Below are 9,751 nucleotides of genomic sequence, written 5' to 3'. Positions count from 1 at the left end.
AGATCATACCTCAGTAGCATGCCTCCCTAAATAATTTTAGGTAGAAATGAAATCAGGAGGTTCGGGTAAAGCAAACAGAACTTTGAATCAAAGGCAACTCCGCAGGCCTTTCCTCCCCATCTAGAACATGCCCCACGGGCCCCAAGTAGACCAGGTTCAGGGAGTTCCCCACACAGAAGTATTTCATTTATAAAACATGTCCATTCCACAATCCAGAGTGTGGAAAAGCCTACCTGACATTCCCCAGGAAGCCATGCCTTAGCCACTCTACTTACTATAGCTAATCGAGGTTAGTTCTGACCTGAACTGATTCTTTTCTCTTCCCCCAAAGATCTCCCTCTTTAGCCACGCAGTATGGATTGCAGGTCAGCTGTTTAACTCCCTCCCGGGCAGTAAGTGGAATTGTTAGAGAGGAGTAAAAAGAGTTTTATTCCTGCACTTGCGCAGATTTAATTCCCATTTTACGTAACTTACTAGTCCAATTTCAATTGCAATCTGTCTTCCAGTTTAAATGCTATTTTGTTATTTATTTCATGAGACAGAAGGTTCCTCTACATTAGTCTTCTTTCCATATAAATTTTAACTATTTCCTATCACTTTGATTTCAGTTCATATTTTGGAAATCCTTACATGTAGAATGAAGTTTTAAGCTGATTTCAATATGGAAAGAGCATAGTTAAGCACATAAATCTTCGGTAACTACTTTTTCAAATTAAAGCCACTGTTAAGTGTGTCCTATTACTAATAGAAAGGTCACCCTAAAATGTGATATGAAAATATTTTCAATGCAACATAGGAAGTGGGCAGCTTCTACTGTCTAATGCAGTGATGGCGAACCTATGACACACAAACTCATTGTTTTGGTTGATTTTTCTTTGTTAAATGGCATTTAAATATATAAAATAAATATCAAAACTATAAGTCGTTGTTTTACTATGGTTGCAAATATCAAAAAAATTCTATACATGACACGGCACCAGAGTTAAATTAGGGTTTTTCAAAATGCTGACACGCCGAGCACAAAAGGTTCGCCATCACTGCTCTAATACATGGAATGAGTTCAATTTAAAACTTAAGCTGATTCTAAAGGTCTTATACATTAGAGTTCCGAAAATTAGGGAAGGAATGAACACTCATAAGCTAGCAAGTAGGTGTATGATCCAAGAAGTAGATGCTAAAATTTTAGTGGCTAAAATCTCAGTTAAAAATTTTTAAAAGCAGTACATGTTTCCTGCAATAACTGGAATAGATGTTACTTCTTGCCTTGAAAGAGTTTGCTGTTTCTTTAGTGGTGCCCCTTACATAATTCTATATTATAATCTACTAGAGGCCCAGTGCATGAATTCGTGCACTGGTGGGGTCCCTCAGCCTGGCCTGCAACCCCTTGCAATCCAGGACCCCTTGGGGGATGTCAGACTGCTGGTTTTGGCCCGGTCCCCACAGGCCAGGCCAAGGGACCCCATTGGTGCACAAATCCATGCACTGAGCCTCTAATATGCATATAAAATCTTTGGTTAATCTCTTCCTGCCCTCCCTCCTGCCTCCTTCCCTCTGAGATTCATCAGTCTGTTCCATGTTTCCATGCCTGTGTGTTGAGTGTCTGCCCCCTGGTGGTCAGTGTGTGTCATAGCTACTGGTCAAACAGTTGCTTAGGCTAGGGGTCTAGAGAGGAAGGGACAGGTATAGAGAGTTGGAAACATCCATGAGAGAGAAACATCAACCAGCTGCCTCCTGCACACCCCCTACTGGGGATGTGCCCACAACCAAGGTACATGCCCTTGACCGGAATCGAACCTGGGACCTTTCAGTCTGCAGGCCGACGCTCTATCCACTGAGCCAAACCGGTTAGGGCAGGCTTTTATATATATAAATATTATAATAGGATAAATAAAACTTCAGTACCTACAGGATTGTTTCCTACATTTCAAAAGAAACTCTTGGTTCTGCAGTGTTCTTTTCTTTACAAATTTGTGGGTTTTCAATTTATTTTTATTGGTTCAAGTGATTAATGATTAACAAATACAATGACTTTTTACATTTGGACCCCATTTGGAAATACATTTGAATTCACTGTGTTTTATCTGAATATTTGGACTATGAGATAAAATAAAATGATATAGTTATTTTCTTCAAAATAATTTGGATAGTGACATAAGCCAAAAAGATTTGAAAGGAGCTGATAATTATTGAAGGTGGTTTAACGGTGCTTGAAGTTTATTATATTATTCCTCTACTTGAAAATATTATGTTTACATTTTTTATAACAAAAGATTTCTTTTAAATTTTAAATGGGCTACGAAATTCCTCTCGGGCCACTCTCGGTATTTTAGTATCTTCATTCTAGTCACTGTGAGAAATACTTTCACCATTTATTGCCAAGGACTTTCTTTTTTAGCCATAACTTCACATCATAAAAAATATTTGGTGAGCTGTTAATCTTGTTATTTGATTTTATGCCCCATCCCTCTGAGTCTCTCAATGCTGCTTAAAAAATAATAATTAATCCCATAACACTTCAGGAGAGGTTTCAGATATTCTAATTTTCTTGTTACTATTTTAGAAGAAAAGAGACTTAAAACTTGTTCAGGGTCACAAAGCAATTTGCTGTAAATGCCAACCTAGGAAACCAAACCTTCATGGTTCTGGAAATAAGTTCTAAGCATTGGAGGTTGCCTCAAACTGTTGCTTTGGTTGGGACTACATTAGATTCTACGGAGCCGTACTTTTCCATACCACCATTCTTTCATCTGAGAGTCACTGGTAGTTATGTACTAATTCTAATGAATTACCTCCAAATTTAAATTTAAAATGTGTCTGGAAATACCTGCAGGCTTTATGGGTCCATGAATATTTCTAGCCATCAGTTATAGCTTTATGATTCATATCAGTCATCATGAGTAATGACTGTCAGTGTCATAGGCCCTGGCTGAATAATCAATGCTATGCACCCTAGTGAGGCAGTAGTTAATGAGATTGATGGTGTCATATCTATGAAAATAGTAAAATTCTTACAATTGCTTGTAGAGAAAATAGGGAGAGTATTTTCTGTTCTGAATAAATAATCAAATATTTTGAGTCTATACATTAAGCTTATACTAATACATACTTACATTTCAGAGTTGGTATATATATATATTTTAACATATATTTTAGGATTATTTAATTAAAGTAGATTTCCCAGGGGAACTAAATGTTAATGTACTGCCCTGAAGAAAATGTTGGGATATAAAATGTGTTTTTTTATTTCCCCAGTTGCCCTTAATTAGTGAACTACAGTATAGAATAGTGTCATTTAAAGTTTTATTAAAGGCTCAAAAATAGCATGAAATTATTTCATACTGGCCCTGAAAAGGGGAATTGAAAGGGTAGTTGTTATTTCCAATTAAGTCATATGTTAGTTTTCATTGCTGTGTAACAAATTACCACAAACTTAGAGGTAATGCTGTTTAAAACAGCTCCCACTTCTTAACTTACAGTGCTGTAGGTCAGGAGTCCAGGATAGCACGGCTAGGTTCTCTGCTCAGAATATCACAAGGCTGAAATCAAGGTATCAGCTGAGCTGAGTTCTTGTGTGGGGGATCTGGAAAAAAGCCTAAGTCCACACTCAGTCTTGGAGTCGGCAGGATTCGCTTGCTGTGGTCGGCCTGAGGTCCCGTTTCCTTGCTTGCCCTCATCGGGGACCACGCTTGGGTACCAGAGGCTGCCCACATTCCTTACCATCAGCCTTCTTCATCCCCAAATCACACAGCAGTTCAAATCTTTCTCATGCTTTGTATCTTTCACTTCATCTTCTGTGACCACCCAGAGAAAAATCTCTGCTTTTAAAGTGCTCATCTGATTAAATCTGGCCCACCTGGATTCTCCTTAGGGTCAACTGATTTGGGACCTTAATTGCATCTGCAAAATCCCTTCCCAGAAGTACGTAAGTCATTGGCTCGCAAGCTTGGCTGCACATTAGAATGATCTGGGAATCTTTTTAAAATCCTGATTTCTGGGCCTCATCTTCCGGAAATTTTGTTTCTTTCTTACTAATGTTGTGGCCTTACCCCATAACAAAGAAACAGAATTTCCGGAGGATGAGGCCCAGAAATCAGGATTTTAAAAAGATTCCCAGGTGATTCTAATGTGCAGCCAAGCTTGAGAACCACTGACCTAAATGAATGTTGGATTGATTAACTGGGAATAGGTATGTGTGTACCCAGGGCCAGAACCTTAAGGGGCCACTTTAGAATTCTATCACAAATGGTATTATATAAAATAAAGCTGTACTATATCTTCCACATCCAAGTATTTATACCAAATTATCCAAATGACCATCTTTAAAAACCCTATTCCACTGGGACTGCTATAATACCACAGTCTGGGCAGCTTATCAGCAACAGGTATTTATTCCTCACACTTCTGGAGGCTGAGAAGTTCAAGATCAACACAAATGTAGTTTCTAGTGAGAGCTCACTCCTGCAGTGTTCTCACATTGTAGAAGGGGTTCTGTAAGTTCTTTTTAATTTTTATTTTATTCTCTTTTTAAAAAATTCAGAAATAGAAAAAAGAAAAAGAAAACCTTCCCCCTCCTATGCACATATGCATGGAGCAACGTATGTATGATATCACAACACATACACCGTTCTTTCCATGTAGATCCTGGGCAATTTTTTAATATCAAAAAAATGGGCCTAGACCAGGGCTCACTCCCTATCACATGGGTGGACGATGGTAGAAAGAGTTCACATGACATTACTCATCATATTTCATGGGACCCCTAACCCAGTGATGGTGGACCTATGACACGCGTGTCAGAGGTGACACGCGAACTCATTTTTTTGGTTGATTTTTCTTTGTTAAATGGCATTTAAATGTATAAAATAAATATCGAAAATATAAGTCTTTGTTTTACTATGGTTGCAAATATCAAAAATTTTCTATATGTGACACGGCACCAGAGTTAAGTTAGGGTTTTTCAAAATGCTGACACACCGAGCTCAAAAGGTTCGCCACCACTGCCCTAAGCTCTAGATGACCAAGAACTGCTCCGGATCTTGGGGTCTCCAACATTCACGTGCACACAGTTACCTGGACCTTATTAGGACGCAGGGCTGGTTCACTGGATTGGGGGTGGGAGGTGGGATGTGATCGTCTGCATTCCTACCAAGGCCCAGTGCTGGACCCTAGACCTTAATTTGAAGGGCAGGGCCGGGAGCAGTGGCCCTCACCCCTGGGAGCAGGTTACGATCACCTGGAGGCTTTAAGAGTCATAGTTGGGCTCCACCCCCTCCCAAAAAGGGTTCTGCTCTCACAGTCTGGGTTGGGGTCTGGGCATTGGCATATTTTAGGGGCTCCCCAGATGATCCTAATATTCAGCTAAGATGCTTCATGCTAGGGCAGCAGACTTGTCCAACAAACAAAATTTTCATATTCTCTTTTTGGCTAAAATCTGAAATGTGGGGATTCAATGAGGATGTGTGGAAAGCACCGAGAACAGTGTGTGTCTGGCACATAGAAGCTCAAGGAATGTTGGCCACTTAATACCAAGCGTTGTATTATAAACAGTCAGTAACTGTACAACACAGAAAGTGGGCCTTAATGTAATGAGGGACTTCAGGTAGCAACACTCACTGATGTTTCAATATTGGTTCATCCATTGAAACAAATGTACCACATTATTGCACAATGCTAATAATAGGGGAAAGGTTGCACAGAGAGGTGAGCATATGAAAACTCTGTTTTCTGCTCAAATTGTCTATAAACCTAAAGCTGCTTTTTAAAAAATAAAGTCTATTAATTACAAAAGTTAACAACTAGCACCACACAGACATTGGCCCATCAGATTGAAGCAGAGTCCCACAGGCCCCCTAAGAGACAGGCAACAGCTCTTTGCTGAATCATGCAGGGGGCAGGGGGAGGGAGGGCCCCCAGGGAGGGGATGGATGGTAGTCGGAGGGCTCAGGGCCTTGGAATTATTTCAGCGTTTGAACCACTGGCATGGCCTTAGCACCCGAACATCAACTCTGACTAATGCTATAATTGTTATTTCTTACTAGTGACCCGGTGCATGAAATTCATGCACATTAAAAGGGAATTAATTAGAGGAAATATTTTAATATTGCTATTTGCCCTTCCTCTATAATAGAAGTGTCAGAGATGAAAGAAAATTAGTAAAATGTATATGAAAATCTTCCTCCTGTCAGAGTCTGGGGCGCACCACGGGAACCAGAGTCAAGTCCCTGCCCACCCACGTGTGCCTCGAAATCACACAAGACCCAGACCCAGCAGGCCCCACCCCCACTGGGCTAGACCCAGACCTGCCGGGTCCCACCCCCATCAAGCCCCCCCCCCATGTGGGGTGCAGCCTCAGGACCCCCAGCTGGCACTGGGGCGGGGTGCATGGCCTGAGGTCCCCAGCCTGGGCCAGAGCAGGGGGCATGCCTTGAGGTCCCTGTCAAGCCCCACCATGCGGGGGGCATAGCCTCGGGTCCCCTGCCCCAGACAGCACCACGCAGCCTCAGGTCCCTGCTGATTGCTCCTTAAGGTGCATTACAGGAATTCAGCCTCGGCTGTGGGCGATGGCCAATTTGCATATTCCTTCTTTATTAGATAGGATTAGTTAAAGGCAAACATGAAAGAAGCAAAGAAATGACAATCCTATAAGATAAATATTTTCCCCATTTCACACTTGAGGAAACAGGCTCAGAGAAGTTGTGATTTGCACAGGGTCACACAACTGTTCAATGGGGAAGCCAGGATCTGAACCCGAGCTTATCTGCCTCAAAACCTAACCTCTTCCCACAGGAGACAGGCTCTTTCAATCAGCTAACCTGTTACTGGTTTGCTTCTTTGTGAAACTGGGTCATTAAGCTGGCATTTGCAAAGTGCCTTAAGTACAGCTTCACTCACGAGAGGCTCCTGCCCAACTCAGCCACTCACCTCCCTGGGCAAATCTTTTTCCTGCCTTTGCTTCATTTTAGATCTGGAGCAAGCCAGCATTGTAAGGGCCCTTAGCGCTCACGGCTCTGTCATCCTGCCCTCCCATTTCATAGACAGGAAAAATGAGCCTCAGGATAGGGAAACAACTTGGCTAAGCTAATACAACCAGACCTTCGCAGAGCTGGGGCTAGGAACCACGCCTCTGACTCCCAGCATGCACTGTTCCCTGGGGCTGTGGGGCTGGAGTGCTGCTGCCCTTGGCAGGATGCGGGTCAGGGCATTGCAATCCTCACTCCCAAGCCTAAGTGCACAGGTGCAGTTAAGCCATAAGAAGCCACCTCTGCAGTCAGTGGGCTACAGGGCCACTCAGTAAGGCGCGTTCTGTGATGCCACTGGGAGATGGCCACGTGTGAATTCACAGAAGTGTGACAGTGTTGCATGTACCTTCCTGGGTTTCAAATTTGAAGCTAACATCCCTCTGGATCTTCCATGCAGCCCAGTGTGTGCCTCACAAAAGCCAGTGGGTAGGTGAGAGTCCATTTATTGTAATGAGGGGTTGGGTTTTATGAGCACAATAACCACCTTTGTCCATCGGCATGAAAAAGTGGTTTTAAAGTTAAAATGATAACCTGGGCCCTGGCTGGTTTGGCTCAATGGATAGAGCATTTGCCTGTGGACTGAAGGGTCCAAGGTTTGATTCCAGTCAAGGGCATATGCCCGGGTTGCAGGCTCAGAGTCTCCAGTGGGGGCGTGCAGGAGGCAGCCAATCAATGATTCTCTCTCATTATTGATGTTTCTATCTCTCTCTCCCTCTCCCTTCTGCTCTGAAATCAATAAAAATATATTTAAAAAATAAAACAAGGCTCTCTGCTCCTCCTGTTGGTCAGACAGCCTCCCCTCCTGCGCAGTGCCAGCAGCCACAACCCTGAGACAAGTTGGTGAAGGTCGGAGGTGGCCACATTGGGCGCCTGGTCACCAGGGCTGCTTTTAACTCTGGCAAAGTGGATATTGTCGCCATCAATGACCCCTTCATTGACCTCAACTACATGGTCTACATGTTCCAGTTTGATTCTACGCACGGCAAGTTCAAACGCACAGTCAAGGCTGAAAACGGGAAGCTTGTCGTCAAGGGAAAGTCCATCTCCATCTTCCAGGAGCAAGATCCCACCAACATCAAATGGAGTGATGGTGGTGCTGAGTATGTTGAGGAGTCCACCGGTGTCTTCACTACCACGGAGAAGGCTGGGGTTCACTTGAAGAGTGGAGCCAAGGGGTCATGATCTCTGCCCCTTCTGCAGATGCCCCCATGTTGTGATGGGTGTGAACCATGACAAGTATGACAAGTCCCTCAAGATTGTCAGCAATGCCTCCTGCACCACCAACTGCTTGCCCCCCTGGCCAAGGTCACCCCTGTGCCCACCTCAGCCTCGCTGCCCACAGTTCCTTTCAAGGTGCACAAATTTGTGCACTGGGCCCCTAGTAATTATAACTCCTTTGAATCTTTGTCTTCTAAATTCAACATCTGGGCTAACTCACAGTCTCTAATTGCTTCTGATTTCCTGATTATCGGTTATACTTTCTCACAACTTTTGATTGATATTGAACATTTTAGATAATATATTGTAGACACTCCAAATTCTGATACTTCCCTGCTGAGGGTTGTCATTGCTGCTATTTTGTTTGCTTGTTTAATTACTTGCCTGGACTAAACCTGTGGAATATGTCTCACTTGTGTGTCACTGCTGATGTCTATACTCAGAGATCTTTTAAGTTGTTGTTTTAATTTTAAGATTGGCTTCCTAAAAGTGGCTGTAACTTATTCTACCATCAGAGTGTAGAGAGCTCTGTATCTGCATAGATTATGGTCAGCCAGTTATTGGTCTTAATCTAAGCAAGGCTTCTACCCTTTCCCAAGGGTGTGTGTGCAGGTTGGGAAGTACATTAAAAGTTCAGCAGTTTTCAGCTATGCTCCAGTTTTACTTTCCATCAGTCCCTCTTGTGTCTTACTTGTGCATGAACACAGCTTCCCAGACCATGTATGTATGGTATGGGGAAAGGCTGCATTCTGTTCAGTCTTCTATGAGCATTTATGCATACTTCCAGTTAGTCAAAGCTGACATAGTTTATCAAGCCCTCCTACGGCTACCTCATTCCCTGGGTGTCCTTGTTAAATTTCTGTCTAGGTCACTGCCTGTTGCTTACCGCAGTCAGAATGACAGCCTCGGGCTAGCTGAGCTGTTGGCCTTCCCTGGTGGCTTGTCATCAAGATCACTACTTTTACTGACAATGCTGCTGAACACAGGTTTTTCACCCAGACTTCACCCCAATGGAGACTCCTCCCAAGTAAAGCTTCTGTTTTTCCTAGCCTTCCCTACCTTAGTAGAATAATTCCGCCATCCAAACTGGAAATAGCCCTAGGCAGGAATTCCACTGCTCCGCCTTGATCTTACCTGAAACTGTTATTTCTCATGAATTAGCACTTCTCACTTTGTTGCATGCTTTTGGTAGATTTCAGAGTTCCCAGATGGTTGTTTTTTTCACAATATGTTTATTATAATTGCTTTTTAGGAAATAATTTGCTGACCTTCTCGTGCTGCCATACTAAAAGTTCTAACTCAGACATGACTTTTCAATATAAGGTCAAGAGCTATCCTATCTCCATGATACTTTTAAGCAAAGCACTGCCACATTTATGAGTTTGTCTTCCTTTAAATGAGATTCTGAGAGGAGGCAATTTCCACTTTCATTACCCAGTTGAATGAGAACAACTCAGTGGCAAAAACAAGTACCAATTAGTGAAATGAAAAGTTCAAGCTGTGAATTTATCCTC

The 9,751-nt window shown here is 42.7% G+C and overlaps 1 pseudogene; it reads left to right on the top strand.

Annotated features, from left to right (window-relative positions):
• The first annotated feature begins 7,186 nt into the window (after nucleotides 1-7,186).
• Nucleotides 7,187-9,309, top strand: LOC102765133 (annotated as a pseudogene).
• The last annotated feature ends 442 nt before the right edge of the window (nucleotides 9,310-9,751 follow it).

Source organism: Myotis davidii, unplaced genomic scaffold (genome assembly GCF_000327345.1).
Source record: "Myotis davidii unplaced genomic scaffold, ASM32734v1 scaffold21, whole genome shotgun sequence".
Classification (NCBI taxonomy): domain Eukaryota; kingdom Metazoa; phylum Chordata; class Mammalia; order Chiroptera; family Vespertilionidae; genus Myotis; species Myotis davidii.
Note: the sequence above shows the minus strand (reverse complement) of the source record. Positions and strands in the feature narration are given on the sequence as shown.